Source organism: Homalodisca vitripennis, unplaced genomic scaffold (genome assembly GCF_021130785.1).
Source record: "Homalodisca vitripennis isolate AUS2020 unplaced genomic scaffold, UT_GWSS_2.1 ScUCBcl_12501;HRSCAF=22250, whole genome shotgun sequence".
Classification (NCBI taxonomy): Eukaryota; Metazoa; Arthropoda; class Insecta; order Hemiptera; family Cicadellidae; genus Homalodisca; species Homalodisca vitripennis.
Window position 1 is genome coordinate 5,476 of NW_025788621.1, and position 11,006 is coordinate 16,481.

At 32.7% G+C, this 11,006-nt stretch overlaps 1 long non-coding RNA gene across 1 annotated transcript; it reads right to left on the reverse strand.

The window, feature by feature from the left end:
- Nucleotides 1-2,620: 2,620 nt before the first annotated feature.
- LOC124375016 lies at nt 2,621-3,590 on the reverse strand. Its single transcript, XR_006923637.1, has 2 exons — nt 3,450-3,590; nt 2,621-3,183 (listed from the first exon to the last, which is right to left on the reverse strand). It is a non-coding gene; the product is annotated as an uncharacterized LOC124375016 (long non-coding RNA).
- Nucleotides 3,591-11,006: the final 7,416 nt, after the last annotated feature.

Here is an 11,006-nt window from a genome sequence, read left to right on the forward strand (position 1 = left end):
ATTATAAAAAAGACATGTCCCAGAATTGAGCACCTGTGGCACTCCATGTCAAACAAGTTTAAATGGACAGTGAGCTGCAGATTTATTAATAATTGCTGTTTTGCATGCATTTACTAAAATAGTAATAGAATGAGTTTCGTTATAGGTAAATTAGTAAACCTTTCAGGAAATATTTAGTCTATTTGTTGCTTTATAATAATATTAGTTGCTTCCTCCAAATATTGTTTTTAATTTTTTTTATGAGTTAATTACACATTTTTTAGTAAGATAAACAGAAAATTAAAGCGACTGTCAATATTCTATTAATTTTTTTATCTGTTTCAATTATTTTTTATTCAAAAATAATACAATTTTTTTACATGAAAAACCAGTTTTGACAAAATAACACAATGTCTTTTTACACGGAAAACCAATTTTGATTGGATTTCCAAATTATAAAGTATAACAAAACAATTACATTTTCCACTTACCAAAGCAATTTTTTTCACTTGATGATATTATATTAGTTGTGTGGGAGATAAGATAAACTCTTTGTTATGTTGAATTGTAATTAATAAAATGATAATTAAACTAAACTATTTACATTACATACAATGACAATTCATTTACTTTTTTTAAATTCATTTTTTTGTCAAAGTCCTTTGAATATCACTGTCAAAGTATCTGTCTACTTCTGAAGTGGATAAACTGTTTTGTTCCATGAGTTAGTGGATGAACTAAAAACTCATTTCAACAGCTATAAAACAAATAAACACTACACATTGAAAAAATGTTATACAAAACGTCGAAGTGAAGCAAATTGAGCACATGGCAAAATGGTAAACAATAACAGAACCAAATAGAATGATAGCTCATAAGGATGTAATAGGGCACACAACATGTGATCTAGCGGAAAAAGAAACAATTATGTGAATCTTTAGAACCTAGAAAGAGCATGAGTGCAGCTCGTAGATTATTCAGTCCTTGCTCACCGGCAATGGGTAACTCTCGAGCAAGTTCCCCAATGGGTTAATAGTCCTTCAAAAAAATGTAATAAGATTGATATGTAATGCTAATATTAGAGAACAATCATTTTCACGTTTTTGTCATATAATCATATTTTACCATTTTTTACTTAGGTATATGTTTTTAAATGTTAATTTATTTCGCGTTTTAAAATGTAATTTTTTAGTAGTACAGGAAAAACACGTTTTAGTGATTAGTCCTTTGTGTACTGATTATTAGCTAATAATTAATTATAAGGCAGACTTCCGCAGATTAGATTGTCACATTCCATTGTCACTCTAAAATCCAAATTTTTTTTGATGATTCGGTGGGTTTGAGTTTCGGAATTCAACTTTAATACATCTCTACTTTTAAGAAAAACATTAAAAGATCCTTCCACATTTAAACTTGACATTTTAAACAAAAGGAAGAAAGGAGAAATCAGTGACGACTAAATTTTTAAAAAATTCAGAGGCATTTTTGAATTCCCCTGATTTTTTCCTGAATTTTCCCTGAGATATGTGTATAACTACGTTATGTGTATCTAGTTTGCTAAAATACACATAAACATGGACAGAATGAGGGTTTGCTAACAAAACGGAAATTCAAACACAGATATAGAATCACTTTGGGTAGTCATGGGTGGGATTGCTTAGGATAGAGCTACTCAAAGCATGTAATTTTATCATAATCAAAAACAAGTAGTTTTTTGTTAAACTTTTTATTTAAAACAAAACAAATATTCGATACATAATACTGATTTGTCTAAAATATATTATAAGATAGAAAAGAAACTTATAAAGTAAAAGCATATATTAATTTTGTATTATTGGTTTTGGGCACGTCGTCAAAATTTGATCCTCTCTCCACCCCCATACTTATGTTTTTCATAGTGTATTGTATTACTTTTTCAAATGAAAATAATATTTTAAAACAAATTCACTCTCTTGTTTTAGGATTAAACAAAATATGAATTTGAGCTAAAATATTAATGGAATTCATTACCAAAAATTGGGGGTTATAAACCTTTTAAACACTCCAGAGGATGCGCGGGGTCTATGTGGCCCCAGGGTACTTTTTGTTTATCTGCCATTTCGAGTTGGCAGCACTTGTGATCTTGGGCAGTCATGTACCTTCCAGTTGATGCTTGCTGTACTTGTTGGTTTGGTTTTGTGTATCCATAGTGATGTGTTAATTGTGTATTTCATCATTGGTTAGAAATCTGCAACTTATTCGAGTCCACACAGATCCCATGGAACCATTTACGCTATACTTTTTTCTTATATACTTTGAAAAATATTCGTCTTACGTTTTTGGACTTTTTAATTTTTTTTTTTTTTGTGTGGATATGACAGATCAGCTCATGAAGGGTACAGAGAACAGTCGAACTTATGGTTGAGGGAAATGGAAAATGATAATTGTGACAGTGTGTTGGGTATTGAGGATCCCGATGAAATCAAAGAAGACCTACTAGAAGTAAATGAAGACAGACAGAATAATTTTGATGATAACCGTGTCAGGGGGTCAACCAGAGAGAAGACATGCTGATAAAGGTCATTGTTTTCAATGTGGCTGAGCGAAAGACTAGAAGGTAAAAATTACCAGCAAGAAAGTAATCCAACTTTACTTGTCTAGATCACATAAAAAAAGTTTTTGTGTTTATTGCTATGTGTACTTCTAAATAAATGTGTAGAAAACTAATATTGTTTACAAACATTGAATATTTTATACAACAAGCATAGAAACTTTATATTGTGCATGACTACTATATTTGTGCTCATTTGACTTGTCAAAAGTTTTGATGTAGGCCTACAACAGTATTTTACAACTTAATATTAATATTTTTAATTTTAATAAAAAAAAATATATATATACGCCATATTTTTATAATTATGTAATAAATCTTTTTAAATAATTATGTAATGCTTGCATTATTTAATGATTTTTAGCATTCCTTGTTAAATAAATGTAAGATTCTAAGCTTAAGCAACACTGGGGTCCTAACGTACTCTGCGTGATCACTGGAGTGTTAACTAATTTGCAATTAGTACAAAAGTTACAAAAGAAACTAGGCTAATTAATCATTTCACCAAATAACAAAATGACTTTTTTACAATACGGCTGAGATTAGAGTATTAAGAATGTCTTACGATGATAGCGTCATCCTGGTTTTTCCTCAATAATATCAATATGTTCGTCCTGGAAAACAAACCAATGCATTAAAGATTATAAGCTTATTAATACAATTATTTTTCTAAAACATTCAATTTAACGACAGACCAAAATCTGCATAATATTGTGTGGTTGTTAAGCCTGGTCTGTAGTGTATATCAAGATTCTCATTTCAATTCCTAAGCCCATTGCTGGAAGGTTGACCAACAGAACTGGTGTAAAACATATTAAAAAAAGCAATTCTGCTTCTCATTCTAAGCTATACTACTGAACAATAAAGAATATACTCTTACCAGGTGGGTTTTAGTCAACAGATGGGCCAAGTCATTGCTGACATTATCCAACAATTTCCTCAACTCTAGATTTTCTCTTACTAAACGCCTGTACATTATTTTCTAATCTGTTGATACTTTTCTTGTACATGTCTTCAATGCTGAAACATAGTTACTGATATAAATAAAGAATGATTTATTTTCTCGTTTTCTTACAGGCTACATACATACATCAATACATAAAGGTAAATTAACATAATGGAGTTATAATTTCCTAAATCTTGCCAGGTCTGACTGCACCATTACAAAAGACTGGAAATAAAAAATTACTTCTTCAAAATACCTATAAACTAAACTTATAGTTAAAAAAATAACCTACAACTAAATGCGCTTATAAATGAGAAAATATAGGGCCTCCAAGGCTAAGCCTGTTTGGAGGTTCCTTATTATATTTTAACACATTAAAAAACATCAGCAAACAACTTAATTTAACAATTTAGATCTCTCTTGAGGATATAAATTAATGTATTATTTAATCCAAAACAAAATATAATAATAGTTGTAATCAACCTGCTTATTTGAGTTAGATTAGAATTTTCAAATTATTTGAAAATATATATATATATATATATGGGCCGTGAGGTAAAAAAAACAGTTACTATGTCTGAATATATAAAACTGAATTTTATATCCTCTAGTTCAAACAACCACCTTCCCAATTTTTAAAAAAATACTAATTTGTTTATTTGAGTTTTTTATATTGTTAGGTAATTTATTAAAAATCCACGTGACATAAAAATGAATGATTTAGTAAAAAAAATATTGTTTGGTTTTGGAACTTTTATATTTCCTGAATTTCTTAGTTTTAAGCTGTATTCATTTGCTTCTAAGTTGGTAGTATTTATCAAATCATAGTATTGTTTTAATACTTTATATATAAATAACATCTTGATAGGGAAAATCTTAAGCTGATTAAATAATGGTCCGTGAGTGTTCAAATCTATGAGTGTGGGTTATTAATCTGACAAAGTGCTTTTGCTGCATAAGTAATGAGTTTAAATTTGAATCATACGCACTTCCCCAAAGAAATATGCCGTATTCCAATTTGACTTTGTACAAGCCCAAAATATAACATTCTAAGTATTTTTAAATTGCAAATATTTCTTATAAAATAAAAAATTCTTATAATATTTTTTGTAATGTTTGATATGTGAATTTTCCAAATTAAATTCACTATCCATATGAATTCCCAAATATTTTATAATATCGCGATTTTTGTATCATTGAACAATCCATTGTTAAGCAATTATTGATTTGGCTTGATTTCAAAATAAAGTCAGCACATCTATGGAAAACGGGTTCAAATATAATGACATATTTTGTTTTTTCCGTACTTAAAAGCATATGGTTCATTGTGAACCACCACTGAATTATTTCTAGATCTTTGCTCATAGCAACGTGGATATCAGTCCAGCTATCTTTGACATAGCTAAGGGCTGTATCATCAGCAAATGATGTTAGTGTTCCTTGAAATCTGGCATCGCATAGATCATTTATATATATAATGAAAAGGATTGCTCCCAATACTGACCCTTGGGGCACACCATATAAGATTTTACCCATTTCACTAAATGTGGAGTGCATTCCTGACACACTGATACCTATCCCGTAAGTAACTTTCAGACCAAGAATAGACTATTCCTCGAATACCACACAAAAAAAGGTTTTTGTAATAAAATTGTATGATCTACAGTTGTCAAATGCTTTTTTTGTATCTAAGAATAAACCACTTATACATTTACTTGAATTTAGGCCATTGTATACATATTTGGTAAAATTAAATAGAGCACTTTCGGTATTCATAATTTTCTCTGAAACCAAATTGATTTTCACTAAAAAATCGGTCTTATTTAAAAAATTTAGAATTTTCTTTTTCATGAGTTTTTCATAGATTTTTTAAAAACAAGAAAGCAATGAGATTGGGCGATAGCTATTACACGTACTGCTTAGTCCACCTTTATATACAGGGTGACAATTAAGTCTGGAACCTCTTTTTTAAACCCGGGATCACTCGCCGTGTTTTAGACTAACACCGTTACTCGCGTGTTAGGTTGAATCTAACATTGGGAAATATTGAATAAAAACTCATTTTCCATTAATTTGTTTGTTTTTATTGTACATAATTGCATCCTAAACAGTACTTTATACATTATTATGAAACATTTTAAATGGTTTGTTATAAAAAAATATACATATTGATTATATGAGGCAGTTTTGAAAAAATGCCCTCGAGTGCCAAAATAAAAAAAAAACATTGTAATATTCTTAAAAATGTACATTTACATAAACATGTACAGTCTCTGATTATCACAAAAGTGTTCTTGATCATTTACTCTGCATCTTGAGGGTTTTCTGCAGCTGCGCACTGGAAGCATGTCAGCACTGTAGAAGAAATATGCTCTTTGCATACTGCGTGGTTACAACCACTACATCTGGCCTGTGTATACCTGTTTTTTCTAATAGGACAGTATACACATCGGGTTTTTTGTCCGTCCTTCTGGAGGTGGTGCTGGTGTTGCAGGTGTTCCCACAATGCTCTTGATCTTTTGGCGAAGTGAAACTGATAAGTTCGGTCAGTGATGACCGTCTTGTAATGTGGGGGATTGCAAGTGCTCTAGCCAACTCGGTTAAATACTTCCGTCTGGGCATTAGAATGTTTTGTGTTACTCTTCAGAATTATCTGGCTGTTAATGGCTCCAATATTCAACAAAGAACAAAATATCAGTGAACGGCCATCTGTTACTAATCCTTGAAACACAATATTCTGTTTTCATTCTGTCAACCACATCTACACCTCCTTTTGTGAGGTTGTAAAATGTGATTAGTTCTGGTTTTCAAATTATCACCACTTTCTTTGTCAATCACTCCTTGTTTGTGCATGGTTGATCCGACTAAAACATTTTTATTTTCTCTTTGGAATGTATGAGGCTAGCATACAGTTGTTTGGGCTTTTGGAGAAGGCAAATATAGTACTCTTTACTGGACGTTCACGTAAATTGGTCGTGAGTTCTAAAGGCAATTGGCGCTTATTTTTACGAACAGTTTCCTACTACAGTAAGTCTGTGATTTGCATAGAGGTCATTAGCCAATGGTATGTCCATGAAATAATTATCCATTGTAACATTTCTTCCGGAGTTGTCAATGGGTTTTATCATACGTTTTACAACACTCACTACATCATTGCCTAAATCAAACTCTCCTGGAGGCTGTTTTCCAGGATAAATCTCGAGGTTGTTTGTAAAAAAAAGTCCTTGCATCAACCAGTGCGTAAATCTTTATCCCGTATTTCGCGGGTTTGTTGGCAATATATTGCCTGGAATTGGCACTTTGCCCCTAAACGCCTCCAACATTTCGTCTAGAGTTGTTAATGCACCTAGATTGTAGGTGTCTTGACATTTTTTTACAAATGCCTCAAACACGTCCCGTATTGGTGCTAAGTTATCCTTAGTTGATCGGGCAGGTCTTGTGCTCTTCTTATCAAATCTTATGGCCTGAATGAGTGTTTGGAAACGCTTTTTAGACATCGTAGCCACAAAGAAATCAGGAGCAGTGCCATCATTTGCCCAAAGCTCATCAATATTCAAATGGTTACCTTTCTTGACACCAGCCAAATACAAAATACCCAAAAAATGCGTGTAATTCCGCAAAAATCTGTTTGAGGGCAGTCTTTTTCTCCTCTTGTGTACTTTTGGCTCATAACTAACAGCTGTTCATTTGTACAACGTACTATTTCATCAATTAACGTGTCGGGAAAAAACAATTTCCACGTGTCATAAATTGTGTTAGAATGACGTGCCATAGCCTTTACTCCAGGTAGTGTTTGTAATTATATTTGCCTAGGTGTTCTTGAACTGGGAGGTTCATGTACATTCCATACCGTGATTTGGTCTCTTCCTACATAGTACGGTTGTAAGTTAGAGACTAATGATAGATTAGGCCTACTTACAGTTGGTGTCCGTAACACTGGGTTCACATGGACCAGCACTTTCAGTAACTTCATTAGGTTCATTCTCGAAGTCTGACTGCTCTGAGTTGGTGTCTTGATCATCAATTTTCAGTTGTTGCATCCAAATCTGACACGTCATCGTGCAACAAATTCTCCTCTTCTTCTAACCAACCCAAAATGTGTTTTCATTGTTCATTTTTAAGTATCTGTTTATAAATGTCACTTAGTTCAAGCAAACAGATTAACTACACCACAATATTAAAATTAAATCAACAAAAAAACTAAAGTTGAACACAAACAAAACACTAACGCGGTTACTTGCGTCGTTAGGTAGCACCTAAACAAATGAGACAACATCGTTACTCGCGCGGTAGGTTGGCACTAACAGCGCGCGTATGGCTACACTTCCCTCCCCACCAGTTACCCCCACCACACGGAACATTACTCTTTTCGCGCGAAAAACATGCTCACAGACACTTCATTGAGGAATAGACAAAAAGACGAGAAAAATATAGTAACTTTGACTAGTAAATATTGTACTCCATTTACCAATGTTAGGTTCAACCTAACAGCGCGAGTGATCCCGGGTTAATTTTTGAACCACAATAGAAAGAAATACCAAAGTTCACACGTGCTTACTGGTGATAGTAACGCACACATCTGCCCAATTACCGACCGGATAATCCCTTTGGGGACGGCCCACAAGGAGTCAGACAAAATTCTTAAATAGCAGCATAGGTCAAGTTTGGTATCAAATTAAAGGTCTTACCTTAGCAGAGTACAATGCCGCAAACCGGACTTCAAAAGGTGGATTCATTCAGAGTTATAGCTATTTGAATTTTAAAACAATTGAACAATGTAAATTATTAAGTATTACAAGGTAAACACCAATTTTTAAGTAAACTGTGATCAAGTAAGTGTTCAAAATGTTCCCCTCCCATCATCTGACAATGTAAGTAATCAATAATTATTACCAATAACACAACTACTGTTAGAATGTGAAAGTGGCAGATTGAGTCATACACAGCATCCACAGAAACTTAACGTTTGGGCAGGTATTATAGGAAATCAAATTATGGGCCCATTATTTATCAATGGTAATTTAAATGGTGACTCGTGTCTAGCAATGCTCCAAAATGAGATAATTCCTGCACTACAAGCTGCTCTTGGTCGACAATTTCAAAGAATTTATTTCCAACAAGATGGCGCGCCATCACACTTTGCTCTCCTTGTTAGAGAATACTTGGATACAATATTCCTTCACAGATGGATTGGAAGACGTGGTGCAGTAGAGTGGCCTGCTCGTTCCCCTGATTTATCTCCGATGGATGTTTTTTCTTTGGGGATACCTCAAAGAATAAAGTTTATCGTACTAAGCCTCGAGATTTGGCGCACCTAAGAAATCTCATAGTTCAAGAACCTCAAGATATTCCTCGTGACTACCTTCAAAATGCAGTGGATGGCTTTTACAACCGCCTAGGACATTGCCAGACGATGGGAGGGGAACATTTTGAACACTTACTTTGATCACAGTTACTTAAAAATTGGTGTTTAACTTGTAATACTTAATAATTTACATTGTTCAATTGTTTTAAAATTCAAATAGCTATAACTACTGAATGAATCCACACCCTTTTGAAGTCCGGTTTGCTGGCATTGGTATCTTATCTGCCTAAAGTTAATGAACCTTTAAATTTGATTACGCAAACTTTGACCCCTATTGGCTGCTATTTAAGAATTTTGGTCTGACTCGCTTTCCTAGTGGACTCGTTCCCCCCAAAGGGATTATACTGGTCGGTAATTTGGGCAGAATGTGAGTTGCGAGTTACTATCAACCAGTACACTAGCTACCGTGTGAACTTTTGGGTATATCTTCTTTCTATTGTGGTTCAAAAATTAAAAAAGGATGGTTCCCAGACATAATTGTCACTCGCCCCGTGTAATAAGGAATATACAAACGGCTTGTTTTTTTAATTGGTGTGTTGGGGAAACCACTGAAATTAGATTCACAATCATGAGAAGAATAGTGATACTATTTTCTAGTGCGACAGTTTTTAAATATAACTATATTGAAGCGTAATTTCATTCTATACCTAGAGAGAAGGTATTATATTTTCAATGAATTAATTATAACCAAGGATTTTCAATAACTTCTCCCCTCCCATACAGTATTTCCCTTACAAAATATAAGTTTCGTTTTGGTTGGTGTATATATCTATAAAGTATTTTCTTTTATGTTTAATTTAATGAAAAATCAGATGGAACATTATCGGGACAATCTTTAATCCATCCACTTACTACATATTAAGAAAATTAGCTGATTAAAATTCAATTTGCTACATACTCTGAATCATATCTAAGGTTTGCTATTATACACCTAAGGCCTATGGTTTTGCTATTTTTTTATTCTTTGGTTTGTAATTGGGTCATTCAAAACTTTCTCAAGTCGTTTTTTAGTATTGGCCCTTCAACACCTCTTTCTATATTTTATTTTTATAATAATATACATTTTTTACCAATATCCTAATTTCCCTCTAGTAAGCTTATTTCTAAAACGTATATAATGATTTTTTCAATTGAATGTTTATGAGGATGAAATTATTGGAGCTATAGTTTGAATAATGAATTGTACCGTTCTTTTAATCCTTGTAACAAATTGTATCATTAATCCAAGGTTTGTAAGTTTCTTGAAATATTTATTATATTTGTAATATTGATTCCTTCTAGCTAGCAACTTATAAAATCAAATTTTTAAATGTTTTAGATAAATATCGATAATCAAAAGCTGAAGACGTGAATCAAGTTATTATTATGTAAAACACAAGGACGCCAATCTCTCAGCGGCTAACAGCTGCTTCTACAGAGAGTTGTATACATATGTAGAATACTTGCCTGGCCTCGATGCGCCCTGGTAGGGGACGGAGAAGGGGGGCCCGCGGTCTCCCCCCATCTCCGCCTCACCCCACCAAGAAGCAATACATACCAAAGATAGTGGTCTGTTAGATGACCAAGCGTGTATTGTTGTGATATCGATTGTTACCGGAGGCACTTATCATATAAACGTGCATAGACATGATCAATGCATGTGTTGTCTGAATCTACTGGTAGGCGTAATAATCTTGTAGGTTCATTAAGACCAAGACTTTTCTAAAAGACCATTTACTACAGCCATTAAAATCCGTTGATAATTATCTACAAAGATAATGATTTTGCTCCTTTATCTCCCAAAAATATTTATGTTTAATTGTTAAGTATTTATAGGAAGTTATCGTATATATAATATACATACCATTACATATTCTATACAGTTCTAAATGGGCATTTTATATTTTATTTGAAAATAAATGAGTAACTTCTGTATTTCATTTTTAAATGGTTAATTTCTTTGTTGAAAAAGAAATAGTGACCTGTAAACATAATTAATTTATTATTATTTATGAATGTAAAAACAGAAAAACTGATGTTAGGCCACCTAATTATTTAGATGTACACAAATGCCCACACTCACTTGCATACATAATTACAATATTGCACATGGTTGTAAAAATGTTATATCTTGTGTTGAATTTCCA